Source organism: Vanellus vanellus, assembly GCF_965231255.1.
Source record: "Vanellus vanellus genome assembly, chromosome: 6".
NCBI classification, from domain to species: Eukaryota; Metazoa; Chordata; class Aves; order Charadriiformes; family Charadriidae; genus Vanellus; species Vanellus vanellus.
Genome location: NC_138911.1, coordinates 30,054,700 through 30,069,022, shown reverse-complemented (window position 1 = coordinate 30,069,022; position 14,323 = coordinate 30,054,700).

Here is a 14,323-nt window from a genome sequence, read left to right as displayed (position 1 = left end):
GTAAATATGGCACGATAGCGATCTTTGCAGCTTCAAGATGGGAGGAAGCTGCTTATTACTTACCTGGGGTATCTGAGGACTAGAGTGTTATCTTTCCAAGACACGTCAATGTAAAGCCACACTTTGAAACCCACTGTGTTTATGTTTAGAAATTGTTCTTTTGTTTGAAACCACGTGATTGCAGAGCACCTAATTGAAAAAATTGAGTAAGATATTTCAATGTCATTCCACTCAAGCCAGTTTCTGAGACCTTTATCTTCAGATCTTATTCAAATAGTCTGACACTGATGTCAGTATAAAATTGCTTGAGTAAAGACCTCAGAAGAGTTAGGCAAGTATTACACTTCACCACTTGGCTGGCAGGAAGACTTGACTTATGGTTATGGTATTTAGCTTCAAATTATTAAGAGAAGGGTTTCTTTCTTAGTTGCCACCAACCTCTTGCATTTTTTTAATAGTCACTTTTTTAGAATCAAGAGAGTAAATTTTGTTTTCTCCTATTATTTTTCTCTCTCTACGACTGTAAGTTCTTTGGGGCAAGACCCACTAAGGAAATGTTTGCTACTGGATGTTATTATACTAGGCAAGAGTAACTAAAAAACAAAGGTTACTGTGATTGTATGACACACATAGCAGTATTTCCTTTCTAACCCTGTTGCTGTGTCAAATCCTCTGGCTCAGAAAGGGATGAAAGATATACAAGGATTTATTTCAAATAATATGCGAGTCATTAAGGGTTCAATTCATTCATTCCTGGAAGTAACTTATCCTCTAAGTAGGCCTCCAAAATTAACAAGACTAAAGACAGCAGGAGGTATCCTCACTATGTTATTCTGTAGGTTAGTATAGCTAATGGATAGGCTTTTTAAATAAAGCCAGCATCAGCCAAACTATGTCCTAGCTTAAGTAATCTGTAAGATTTTATTGAAATGTAAATGTAAGAATACCACTCATCTCGGTGTAGAGACAGGGCAAACAAAAAACACAGAAACAGCCAATTCAGGGTGAACGGAGTACATCCAAATACATCACCAGTAGCTTTGGAAACACCTGCAAAGTATGCCTTTGTAGCAGGCATACTGATCGCAAAGAAGAAGTGAATACTGGCACAGAATCCTTGGTAAATATCTAAAAATCCTCAAGTCTTAAAAATGTCTGAGGGTGAAGTTTCATGTTGCAGCAAAACTCATCTTGACAACTCCAAGGGTGTCAAGATTGAAAACTGAATTTTTCCCTTCCTTCACTTATGTTCATCATTGTATATTTTTTTTAATAAAAAATCTCTAGACGTCAATGAAGCTATGGGAACAATTTAAAACAGAATAACCAGAGTTTGACTTAGCCATTAGAGCTATTATGAGTTATAAGCCTTGCAAGCTTATTTACAGCAATTAAGAACCCTGTGACTCAATTTTGGTGGATCATAACTTCTGACAGCAGAAGACTACTTCATGAGGACTTCTTGGGCTCTACAGTCATGGGGATTGTAACACAAAAGCTCCTCCTGCATTCATACTTATCCCTATAGAAAACATTTCTGACGAGGAAATTTTCCTGTTCTTCTAGTCCATTTGTACCATCCTTGTGACAAAAAGAAGTCAGAGAGTTTTCCTGATAGTGCAACTGAGAATTCACCTTGCTGAGAGCATGCTCAGCTTTATTCCAGCAGTATGAAAGCAGCTTTCTGTCACCTGCTCCCCTTATCCCAGTGTAGAAGGCAGCCCAGTGCGAGCAGAGAGCCTGGCACTTGAAACACACTGAGTGTCTCAGTTAGTCTCAGGAAAACTACTCTAAGCTGTGCCAAGGCAGAGTCATCCGTGGAGCCTGATACTATCTCTGAATGTCTCTATGCATGCATATTAGGTCTGTTTCAATTCTTCTGTTTCAGCAGCACATAAAACATAAAACTTGACTGCAATTTTAAATGCTTTCATTCTAGTCGAAACCTGATTTTTCACAGGCACAGATCTTTTTTAACCTCTCAATTCATATAATACCTTGGGACTTCCGAAGCTCCTAATATTTTTGGACAATGCTTCTTGAAACCTGAGAACTTGGAATAGAAACTCATACCAAAGCCAACAGAAATGTATAGCCTTCAGCATCTCAATGAACTAGGGTGTTCTTAACATTAGGCCTCTGACATTCATGGTTTATGTGGCAGGTGAGACATGGTATGGCCAACAAGCCAGAAAATTTTCATGTAGTCCATGAAAGGCATTGAGTCTGTTCAGAGCAGAACATTAAGATAAGCTACCTACACTGCCTCCTATGCCAGAGGATCCAGATCTATGTGCCAAAGGTCCAAAATTAGGTCTCCTGCTCCTAGCCAGAGAGAGTTTGGGCTGGAGGAGATGCACTCACTCAGAGACTCTAGCTTCCAGGGGTAGAGATCTGACGGAAGACTAGATTTCAGATGGTGACCTCTACCATAAATACCTCCAGGAATCAAGCCTCACCCACAGCCTGCCAAAGCAGCGGAGCATAAACCAGCAATGGCGCCTCTGCAACACACGCAATTTGTAGTCTGCAATCTCTCCCCATGCAATAGATATGTTGCAAAGTCGCAGAGACCCTCGCCTTGTATGATTCAAATCCACTAATTGTTGGTCTTCCCTACTGTGTACTCACACACATACTGAATGCATTTGTCAGCCAAGTACTAGCAAGCAAGCTCTGAACCACAAAAAGGTAAAATGTCCCGTGACTTGCCTGCACCAGTGCTGGGAACTGGAATGTTCATCCCACAGAGGAAATCGTGTTGGCACACCTCCCTTCACCCTTCCCAAAAAGGTTTCACTCACATATATAAGAAAGATCTTGAAACATTTCTGAGCTGACGCCTCGGTTCACATGCCAGGACCCTGCCTACATAGCTGTTTGCTACCACATGGGTGGCTTGGCAGTCACCTGGGCAGGCTAGGAGCATCAAAGCTCAGAGATCTTGGAAGCTGGAGCAAAGGAATCAGCCAACAGCTGAAGGACATCTAATGGGCAGCTCATTCAACTGCTGACCAGCCTGGGGGTAGCCCCTGGTAACTGGGAGAAGTCAGCAGTGTCATGGCATCACAGAATGGTGGGTAGCCAGTGGAACAGGCCAGGTGGGTCCACAAGGTTTACAACAGCACAACAACTTTCCAAGCAGGTTTCCATGAAGCTGGAGAACCAGCCAACCCAGCAATACAGAATCCAATCAACATTTTCAAACGGAGAAGTGTTGCATCAGAAATCTTATGATCAGCTCTATTCATCAGACATCACTTCCTCATGTATGCTAAAAGTGTGAATGGGAAGTACCTGACTGTTGGTAACACGCCTCATATTTCTTCCTCCTCCTCAGACCTGAAACACAAACAGCTGACAACATGGACAGATATGTGGAGCACAGAATGCCTTGTGCAACAACCACATGCTCTTGCTTACAGGAAAAAGAAGAGAGAGGAAATGTGAATTAAAATGTTAGTGCACCCCCTGCTCCGTTTGAATACTCCTTGGCTCTGTCATAAATTCTCTGCACATCTTAGTCAAGTTAATGAACAATTTGTAGTGTGAAATGAAAGCAGCAACAGCCAGTTCACCTGAGATCTGGGAAACTGGAGCAACTCAGAGGAAAGACAAACTAGAAATGCAAAGAAAAATTATTGTGATTCTATTTTTATAGAATATAACTGGCCCTTCTCCCAAATAATTATAATTTGAAAACATCCCTTTTAGACACCTTCTATTTACAAACCAAACATTGCATACTGACACTGTCGATGTTAGGAAAAATTTAGTGTATTTCCCACTAAGTGTCTGCATCACGGAAGACATCTTTTTACATGTGGTCCAGAGAGCATCAAAACATCCAGCAGCCATAGCACGGGTCAATTCATACTTGAAGACTTGTTCTACATATGACATTTTCCAGCCTTATGTGTCTCTGAATCAAATTAAATGAATGGTTGTATTACATTATTACAGATGCAGCTAAATGCTGTTCACTTGTCCCCAGTAAAAACATCCTTCAACTCCGTGGGGAATAACCTGGGAGTCAGAAAGCTAATTAATGGTTTCACTCGGCACCAGGTACAGTCTGTAAGAAGCAGTGAGCAGGGCAGCTTAATTTTCATTCAATATACTCATGTACTAGGAAGTCTATATTAATAACTTCAACAGAATATATCACAGTATCCATTGCAAAACCAAGAAAAAAAGATACTGTAAAGCTATTTGATGCTTTCCTAAATGGGAACAGAATTTAATAGCTGTCTATTAACAACTCCTTTTATACCTAATATTTTGAAAGAAGAACTGTACAGATGAACCCACACCAATCCATTTCAGCCTCTAGAGACAAGAACACCTGTTTGATTTCTTAATTCCAGTTCTGGTTGTGATCATTCGAGCTTCACTTCCTTCCTTCTTACACATGTAGTCATCACCATTATGCGGTCTGTCTGTGTCAGGACAGTGTCTAACACAAAGCATACTGGCAACAGAGCACCCCGGGGTGTTTACTGCTACCTGTGTGGTGCCGAGCACATGTAAAACCCTCGCCTCTTACACTGCGCCTCCTGTCCCTCACCACTTCAGATTACTGAGGGGAGCTAGTCAAAATTCAGCCAGTGAAATTCTGAAAGTTCCAAGTTGTCTGTTTGCTCTTGGAAAAAGATGTGCTGAAAAGATTGAGAGACATCTTCCTGATCTGTAGCTACTGGTAATTGATCAGTAGGTTTTGTGGTTAGACAATACCAGCTTTTCTGCTATCCATTTAGTAGTTATCATCTCATGCATTTAAAAAGTTGATTCTCTCAGACACTTGCACATATTTCTCTCAGGAATACTCTAACTGATATTAATAGGATAATTCACAGTTAAAGTGCCACCTCAGCTGCACAAGTATTTGATGAACTGGAGCCCAACCAAGCAACAGACAGGAATATGCACAAAATGTTAGCCTGGTCTCCCCTCTCTGCTCCCCACAAAGACCAACGTACCATATCTTATTCATAGTCTTAATTATTCTTTAACTCCTGTCCTTTTACTTCTATTTTCTCATTTGTGTTTGTGTTGGTGTTCATGTAATCTATTTAGATTGAAGTTTTTTTTCTGAGCAAGTTCTACAGTTTATCTGGGAACCTTTATCACTTTTAGTAAAATGGGGCTCACTTCTCTGTTGACTTTTCACAGCGCCACAGTACCATAAATGACAATAAATTCTATTTCTGATCATTGAAACCTGTGTTACAGCTTAACTATGTATTTTCCCTCCTACACCTTCCTTTCACGTTGTGACCCCTGACTTTTCTCAGCCTCCACACCACATTTCCCTCCCGCATGATAGCTAAATTTAAATCGAGACTGGATGACTGTGTTTTATGCGTAGCTCAATCAGACACTAGGAACTTGATTCAGGAATTACTGAGAAAGATGCATGCATTGTGTAGGTCAGACTGCTGTGTAGGTCAGCCATAGCTGGCTTTAGCTTTAAAAATCTCTTTTTCTTCCATGCATCAAGTTTTTCTTTACATCTCAAACATATATTAGGAGCCTGTAGTTGACTAACATCCATAGGCAGTGATTGTTTATGTGCTTTATAAATATGTTCACATGAAGAGATAAGCTGTTCCTATTATTTCAAGGAGACTCTCTCTGTAGGCTAATAGTGTTAGAAACTAAACGCCCCTGGCACTGATGTATAGTGTACCTCTTCCAACAAATACAGAGTAACAGAGCTTCCCAGAAAATACATTGCACAGGACAACATATAAAAGCTTTCTTAGAAGAAGCCTTGGTTCCAGGGCTGGGGTTCGTAAAACCCCAAGGGGAGGAAGCACACCATTCTCCTTCTTCACACCTTTCCTCCCTGAGCAAACATTTTGAAGGCAGTTCCTAGAGACAAATCACAAGGGATTTCCTCAGCCAGTTCCCATTTCTTATTTGTATTCCTATAGTAGAGGCACCAGCCCTTCATTTGCATCTCATGTGTGTCAGTGGGTTTCAGCCTTTCCTGTTTATAGTTTATATACCATCATGGCAGCAGCGCCATTAGGATAATTATAGTTGTGATGGAACTCGCTTGCACACTACCAAGAGACATTTTGTGTCTAGATAACAAGGTCAGTAATTTCCAAGATTTGTGGAACGAGGACAAATTGTTTTGGCAACATGCCTGATTTACTCCCAAGTTTGCCTGTACCACCTTCTCCTACAGTAGACCCCATCCGCTTTTCTGCATTACTGTTTAATGCTACTTTCTGCTTCAGGCTTTTCTTCCCCCAGGATGAACCATATCATGTTTTACCTTCCGCAGAAGCTCCCATACTAAGAGCCACCACCAGCACAGAGGCCAATGGAGAATTCTTCCAGTTAAGGTAATTACAGAAGCAATGGTGAAGGGGACAGCGGAGGGAGGAATCATAGGCCAAAATCATATTCAAGTAAGTGTTCCTAAATAAACATAATTGAACATACCACAGTATCACAGTATGCTAGGGATTGGAAGGGACCTCAAAAGATCATCTAGTCCAATCCCAACTAACTTCTAAACTGTTGTTACATTGCAAGCAACAAGAGGGAACACAATTTAATCTGCTACTCACTAATGTGTTCCGGTCTTCAGAACCCACCCTGCATGCTGTTGCTGTCGCTTCAAGGGAGTCACATACTCCCGGGCATCTCTCTACCTTAGCCTGTGAGATCTGGCAGTCCGGCTTTATTTAGCACTTAGTCTCACATCACATTCAAGGCCTGACTAACACAGCCATTTCCTCAGCTCATACCATTGCACCAAAATTCATACCGAGGCACCAGAATTTTCAGAGCGCTGTGCTTTGTAGACCAAATAACTCTAAACACGACTTGACCATGCACATCAATTGAAGACATGGCCATCAAAACAGATATATCACAAGTGAACTCCTGGTTCAAACAAAATCAGTAGCAAAACTATCACTAAGAAATATGCATCTTAAAACAGCGCTATCATTCTCAGCAGCTACTCAGAGAGTAAGCTTCACACAAAGCAGAGCAGCAGACTCAGGAAAAGCATTGCGACTACCTAATGTCCTAGCAACCAAAACAAAGCACCTTGCACTCTACATGGGTGGCAAGTCATTGCCAGACATTGACCCTTTCTATAAAATCTTAATCTAACCTAAACAGACTATCAGGACGTTAGCATAAGGCCTGCTACTCTGGGCTCACTTACCATTTTACAGAAGAAACAGCGCACACCAACACTTATTACTGCATGAGATTTTGCAATCTTTCAATATGCCCTGAGCCAGAGATAATCTTCTTGGCTAAGGCTCATACTGTATCTGTACACAACTGTTTCTCTCCATGTTGCTATAGCTGTACATTATGAAACTCCTTAAACACCCAATACATCAGCTTTTGGCACAGCTCTCTTGAGCAGGTGTGTTGTGCAAAGCATTCTTCAGGACTAGCAGGGATTAAATGGCATTTTGTGGGTCCCAGGAGCTGGAGTTTATATTGCTCTGAGCTCCATAAGGCCAAGTTTGCAGAGCCAAAGGATGCCATGCATTCAGATATACAAAGACAGAAGGAGAAGAGCAGAAGGACTATGACTAAATTGTAGGATAAGTCCAGCACCACGGAATTTTTAAATCTCTGACTTGCAACAGTTTAAGATAAGGCTTTCCATATAAGCACACTCCCAAATGCAGACATCTGGAGAACAAGCACTTCTGGGCTAAAAACATTCCTGATGTATCCCAGGGAGGTACAAGAAGCCAGGAAACAGAAGCTTTGTACAAAATATCTTCCTAAATCACTCCTACAGCGAAGCTTCCATGATCTTGCCATTTTTGCTGAAGCATCTCCTTAGATAATATCACATGGTGGGATATTTTGAAAACTTGGAATTGCTAAAGGCTTTATCACTAGGGGTTTTGCTGCCTTCAGACACAGTGACACCATGTGGCCAATTGCTTAGCCCGGAAACGACATGCTAATAGAAAGGGCAGTGAACAATTTTCTCATTTTTCTTTTCCTGTATTAAATTTAGTTTCAGTGTGCTCAGATGCAACTATATTGACTGGTGAGAGTAAACTTGGATAGAACAATGGTCATCTGAACAGGTACAAAACCAAAGCCAACAACCACTTGGGATTTAGGCATATGTTCAAAAGTCTAATGTTTTTTGCAAAAGTCCTCTGAAAACATACCTGTAAATTCAGCAAGTAAATACCCATAAGCACAGTTTGCACATGTGCTAAAACGTCATATTCACTTGGTAGATGCAAGAAACTGATAGAACTATGACTCTACGTTCTTCACATAAAAAGTGCACTTTTCTATGGTCTAATTCTGCAAAAATATCACAAAAAATTGTAATTAATTTTGAAAATGGATAGGTTTTTGACTTGCTCTCGTGGCTTGTTTTCCTTCCAAACATATGCAGATACCTCCATTTATTTTTACAGACATTCCCGAGGAAAGTATTTAAACTCACAAGTGGGAATATTGCTGCTAGAAATGTTCTCAGTAGTTGTTATCACTCTGTGTTACATAATCTGCTGAGTGGTGCGATGAATCATCTCTCCCTAGCACAGTTCTTTTTTTCCAAATCAAGTACTGCACATTCGAAAGGTACAGCTCACGAAGAATGGTAAGAATGGCCAGATTTCTTTGAGAGACACAGAGACAGAGACGGGCAGGCAAATAGGCAGATGAAAATGGAATACAGATTACTTACATATCCCGCAAACAAAAAGAGAATAATACATTAAATAACCTCTTCACAGAGAATATATGCATGCAGTACTACTATAAAAAAATAATGTTCAGTAAGAAATGTGTATTTTCAGGCAGAGTTCACAAAATCTTGCTCTTAAGAGCAAAAAGGAAGGGAAACTGTAACAAACATGAATCTCATTTGCATAGACTTTGCAAAGTCAATGTTCCATAAACGTTGCTTTTTTTATTGATTAGGTAGATAATGGTAGATGCTGGTGTCATTTTCTGTTCAGTATTGAACTCTAGGTGAGCAATTTATTTCAACACTATCACAGTCCATCTGAAATTAAATTAAACAGGTTAGTTTGAAACGTGATGTAACAGGATTTTCACCTGCATACATAAGAGTTTCACCTATATATATGTTAGTTTACAGCCCGGGAAGCACTAGCTAGATAGACACAGGACTTGCCGATTGTTCAAAATAGGAGTTTGAGCTGAGGAAGATTAATGACCTGACCCCTCAAATTTTGTCACCCTGACTTGTGAGATTATGCTGCCATCTTCTGACCTGCAAATTTTACTTCACTATGGTGACAGCAATTTTTCGCCTAGGCTGGGGAGACAGTGTACATGTCTCCCTGGTATATAAGCGCAATGACCATGCTTGAGCAGTTGAGCACTCTTTTATATTCAGACCCATGTTTTTTCTCCTTAGCTTTCTTAGTTGTGACTCACGGGCTGCACCCTTCAATGGTATTGTCATTGCTAATGGCAGTGCTGTCCATGGACATGCCTGGGTTGGGACTGGAGGCAGCCCTGCAGAGGGGGTAAAACCCATAGTTTAAGGGAGTAGGGGTTTGTAATAAAGGCTAGAGAATGTCCCCCTGCTGCTAAGAGAATCATCCGTACTGGAAAGCAAACCACAAACTTAGCCAGCATTTGAATATGACAGTATACACTGAAAAAAGACATACTCTTTACAGCTGGGAAGGAGAATGATTATAAAGGATTATACAGTTTTGCACATTGATGATAAAATTTTCCTCTCCATCTTCCAAGTGTAAAGCTTGTATATTTATGGCAGAATTTTTCTTGCTTGAAAAAAAAAAAACCTGTTATGATTGGCTATACTCTGAATCTAAATGCATTTGTTCCATCTGGTCAAATTAAATAAAACAGCTGTATGTCAAAGTGGTTATGCTGTTCCCTTGAAACAATACAGGCTTCACTTGCAGTGATGGCTTACATAGCATTTTGGAATATCTGGAAAAAGCTTAGTATGGCTGCAATAGCATTGAAAAGCAAGCTGGGAACCCCTCTGCTAATAACCCCTCTTTCCTTCCTTATACCTCAACTATATGTGCTTCCATCAGTGTTCACTCCCAGGATACTTCAGAAGTGAAGACATAGAATCAAACCTTGAAATGCTGACAATCTGAATAGCATGTGCAAGGAAGGAACGGGGACATACCAGGTACAAGCAGGTTTGAGTGCTCTGAGATAACAGAGCAACTGCTCTGAGCACAGATACACGTTTGGGAAAGCCCGCAGAAGGCACGCATAGCTAAAAGGTTCCCTCAACACATGTGACTGGAGACAAAACATCAGTCCTTCTTCTTCACTACCAAAGCTTCAACCACCATTATACACCCAAATCATTGGGTGTATAATCTCACACCCAAATCTCTCCAATCCTTGTGTGCCACAGTAAACCAAAGCATCCTGCATTTAGACTCTGATTAGAATTTACAGGACATACTGTGTTTTCTTCACAATACGGCATAGCAGAATGAGGGTTCCCAGCTAGCAACTGAAGGTTATGTTTGCCTGTTCCCTGTTTTTGAGGAGGCTAATTGCATTGCACTGACTGTATAAATGGAACCTCAAATCCTGTGACAGTGGGGACTTTATACTTTCTTATAATACTAAAATATTCGGGGAAATACACAGCCAGCTGAATCACCTCTGTGAAACTTAGCAGTATATTTCAACGATCATAATAATAACTATTACTGCTGTGGCAGTGCAAAGCTCTGGGCAGATTTACAGCTAATCCATTTGCAAAGTTAGGTCAAGAAAAAAAGTGAAGGGTGTGAAGTCATGTGATTACAGTCCCTCGGTGAATCTGTGATGACAGGCATAGACCTTCCTTAACATCAGCATTTGTTCTTTCAGAGGACAAGGAAGGTGTCTCATGTTTCTTACATTCCAACATTGCTGCCAGCACAGCAATTTGACAGGGGAGACATTTGGTATAGTCATGTCAGGAGGAGAGTCCTTGATACTGTGCTGCAAGTTAGCAGCGCCCCATCTGACATGGCACAGCACAGTGCAGGAGAGATGCCACAGCTTGCACAGCTGATATGCCGGAGATCCAGGAGAATGTAAGGGAAAGCATCAATTGCAAAAGTCTAAACCTACTGTGTGAGATCCAACTAAGATAGCTGAGCCTTCTGAAAAGGCTCAGAAAAGACAAGTATACTATTTGTTCTGCAACTGTAAATGCTTTTTACTCTGGAGAGCCACTTTCCAATCCCCTCTTCAGAGCTGGAAGCAAATTCCAGTTCTCATGACTAACTGCTACACCTCCTTCGCAAAAACACAATATATTATTTAAGCAAGCAGTAGGACAATTCAATCATCTCACGTTATCTTTAATATACTGTATCCAAGTGAGAGAATGCAGTTCATACTTTTCCCTTTCTTTCCAGCAAGCACCAACTGATATAATGAAATATGCAGCATCAACCAGACATCATTTCAAGTCTACTGGAGCTAAAAGCAGACCTTGATGAGTATCTGGGGAACAAATATTTCTTTCAACAGCACATACCTGGAGCTGATATACTTCTATATATACAAGTATAAATATGCTTCTACTGATCTTTGTCTGTCCCCTTATCTTTCATTACTGTACCTTTTACAGCCACCTTCTTCCACAGCCAAGAAAGTATTTAATCTTTCTGCTGGGTTTGGGTGAAGTGTGTTCTTGCACAAAAGGTCAACTGAAGGCAATGTACCAGTGAAAGTCCAGAGCAGCTTCAGACTACAACCAGAATGGAGCTTCAATGGCAAACATTACACCTAATCTCTGCACAGAGAAATGCTTGAGCCCCAGTCCATAAGCCCCAACTGCTCCATTACTGACTTCATACCTATCCAATAAATCATGATTTTAGAATATGGAAAGAGGAAAAATAAATCTCTGTACTCACTCAACATTCATTTCTGTAATATGCTGTTCACTCTGGCACCAATCTAATATTTGTGGATGTGTAAAATCCCATTGATTTCAATTGGAAGCTTTTCAGGATGTGTGACATCTGGTCTCAGAATTGTCTCATGGTCAAAAATTCTGGAGACAGTGTTCAGACTCCACCTGGTGAGCTGAAACAAGAAGTATTTAGAGCAGACATACTGCTAAAGAGACCCTTCCGTTCCTCTGAAAGGGGTAGAAGACCCACTTATGAGAGCAGAAGGTATTCTGCTGTCAGAAAACCTCTATGAATCCAGACTAATGTTTGGGGATTGATGGTGTTTTTTGTCGGATGGTAGTAAGCTAAGGATACATTGGACATCCATAGCTGGCAAGGAGACATCCTCTCTCTCAGGCAAAGTTAATCCACAAATGGAAATAGACAGTCATGTATTAATGATAAAGGTAAGAAGAGAGTCCTATTTCCCTGCAGGAATCCTTGTTCATGGCAGCATTTGCATCTCCATATTCTTAAAGTCCAGCTCCAGACATACAGATATTTTACTTTTAGATAAAATCCACCTCTGCAACAAGAGTTTGTGCTGGGCCTGCCATTTCTTCCTCATTTGACGAGGAGGCCTTAAGAGGTACCATAAGCACTGAGTGAGCCCATCTGCCCTGAAGCAAATATCATCCTTAAATCGTTCTAATATATAATCTCCTCTCTGTTACAGTAATACACCAGGCTCTTCCTTCTCTGATACAGTCTGTTCCCAGAATGAATTCAGGTTGCAGCAGCAGTCCAAACAGCCAATGGACTCACAAAGATGTAAGTCCATACCAGTGTTAACTGAAGTATGTTGTAGTTTGAGGGCCTGCTAATTGGACGAAAGCCTGAGACCCGATAATACCTTTCCTTTCAACCTACTTCATCACAATAATCTGATCATCTCTATTACAATAAGAGATACAGAACTCATTTTACGAACTTTGAGAGCCCTCAACAATGAGAGCTCAAAATAAAGCTGGCATTCTTCTTATGAGAGACATGGGGAAAGAAAGAAAAGCAGAATTCAGAAAACCTAACAGAGTGAAACAGGCTAAAATAGGAGGAGAATAAAACAAAGGACCAAGGACAAAGGAGGGATAAACAGCAGAAGCACAGCCTCCAGCTGCCCTGGGAGCAAGAGGAGAAGAGCATGGTGGTTTCGTTCTGTGGCTCTTCCCGGAAAGTGGAAGGAGGTTTCTACTGTGCCTGCTGTTTCTGCTGTGCCTGCAGGAAGTCAGAGCTGAGGGTGCTGCAGAATTGCCAGCCAAGCAAACAATGTCATGAGATCTAAGCTCAGCAAAGCACCTCTTGTTTCAGTGAAACATTTTTTAGATGTTGAATGGCTTTTGAGAAACCAGAGCTTCTCTTTTTTCTTATTCTGCTGAAAAGCATGTTTGGAGGCACGTGACCTGATACTGTCACTTTGAGAGGCATGAAAGGATTGAAAACATGCTTAAACATGCTTTCAGTTTTTACACTTCTTTAATGAAAACATAGAACACATGAAGAAAAATCTCAGAGATAAAAGCATTCCTGATTGTCCCCACATGGAACCTTGCACTGGAGAACTGGGGACCACGGCAATGAGGAATGATCCTTACAGGTCACAGACATACATCTGCTACCAGAAGAACTACATTTCTTATTATACTTATACTCACCTTCCAGCTAAAATCTCCTTGAGTCTGTGATCTGTGCATGCAGTGACCACAGAAACACCACTCCCCATTTCTTATGTGTAGCGGGAGGCTCTGTCTTCCAGGAACACCACCTCATAAGGAAGAATTTTGCACCATTCTGCAGACAGAATAACAGGAAAGCAGCTGAGACATGCACAAGCATTAGTCAAGTCATGACTGTATGTACAATGATTTAGCCTGAACAGCTGGCTAAGAGGTCATAAAAGAAATGTGTTTTACTACGTGAGTGCTAGATGAAATGACCCTGTTGCAAATTTGGCTAAGAGCTGGAACAGCCACAGAGCATACATTGGATTTATGAGACTAACCTCTGGATTCCTTCCTGAGCCCAGGAAATTGCATTCCTTTGAGGTCTGGACTGGTGTTCATTGATAATGCAAAATTATGCTCTTCTGCAGGGAGAAGAAAAGTAAAGCAGAAGCACTGGAAAGCCAAATAGCCTTATGTGGAGAACGGAAAGGAATGAAGAAGGATAATAAATTACTCCCTCAAAAAATTCTACTCTCCTCTCAACCCAGAGGAACAGAGAACTTGCACATGCAAAGGACAGGCAGCAAATGACTCCTCTGTGTTCTTAAAAATTCAAGCTACTTTTCTTAAATTTATGACATGAAAAGTAGAGTGGTATTACCTGCCTCAGCCTGTGTGTGGTGTCTGTTATATGGTTAATCAGGCAGACACAAACGATGA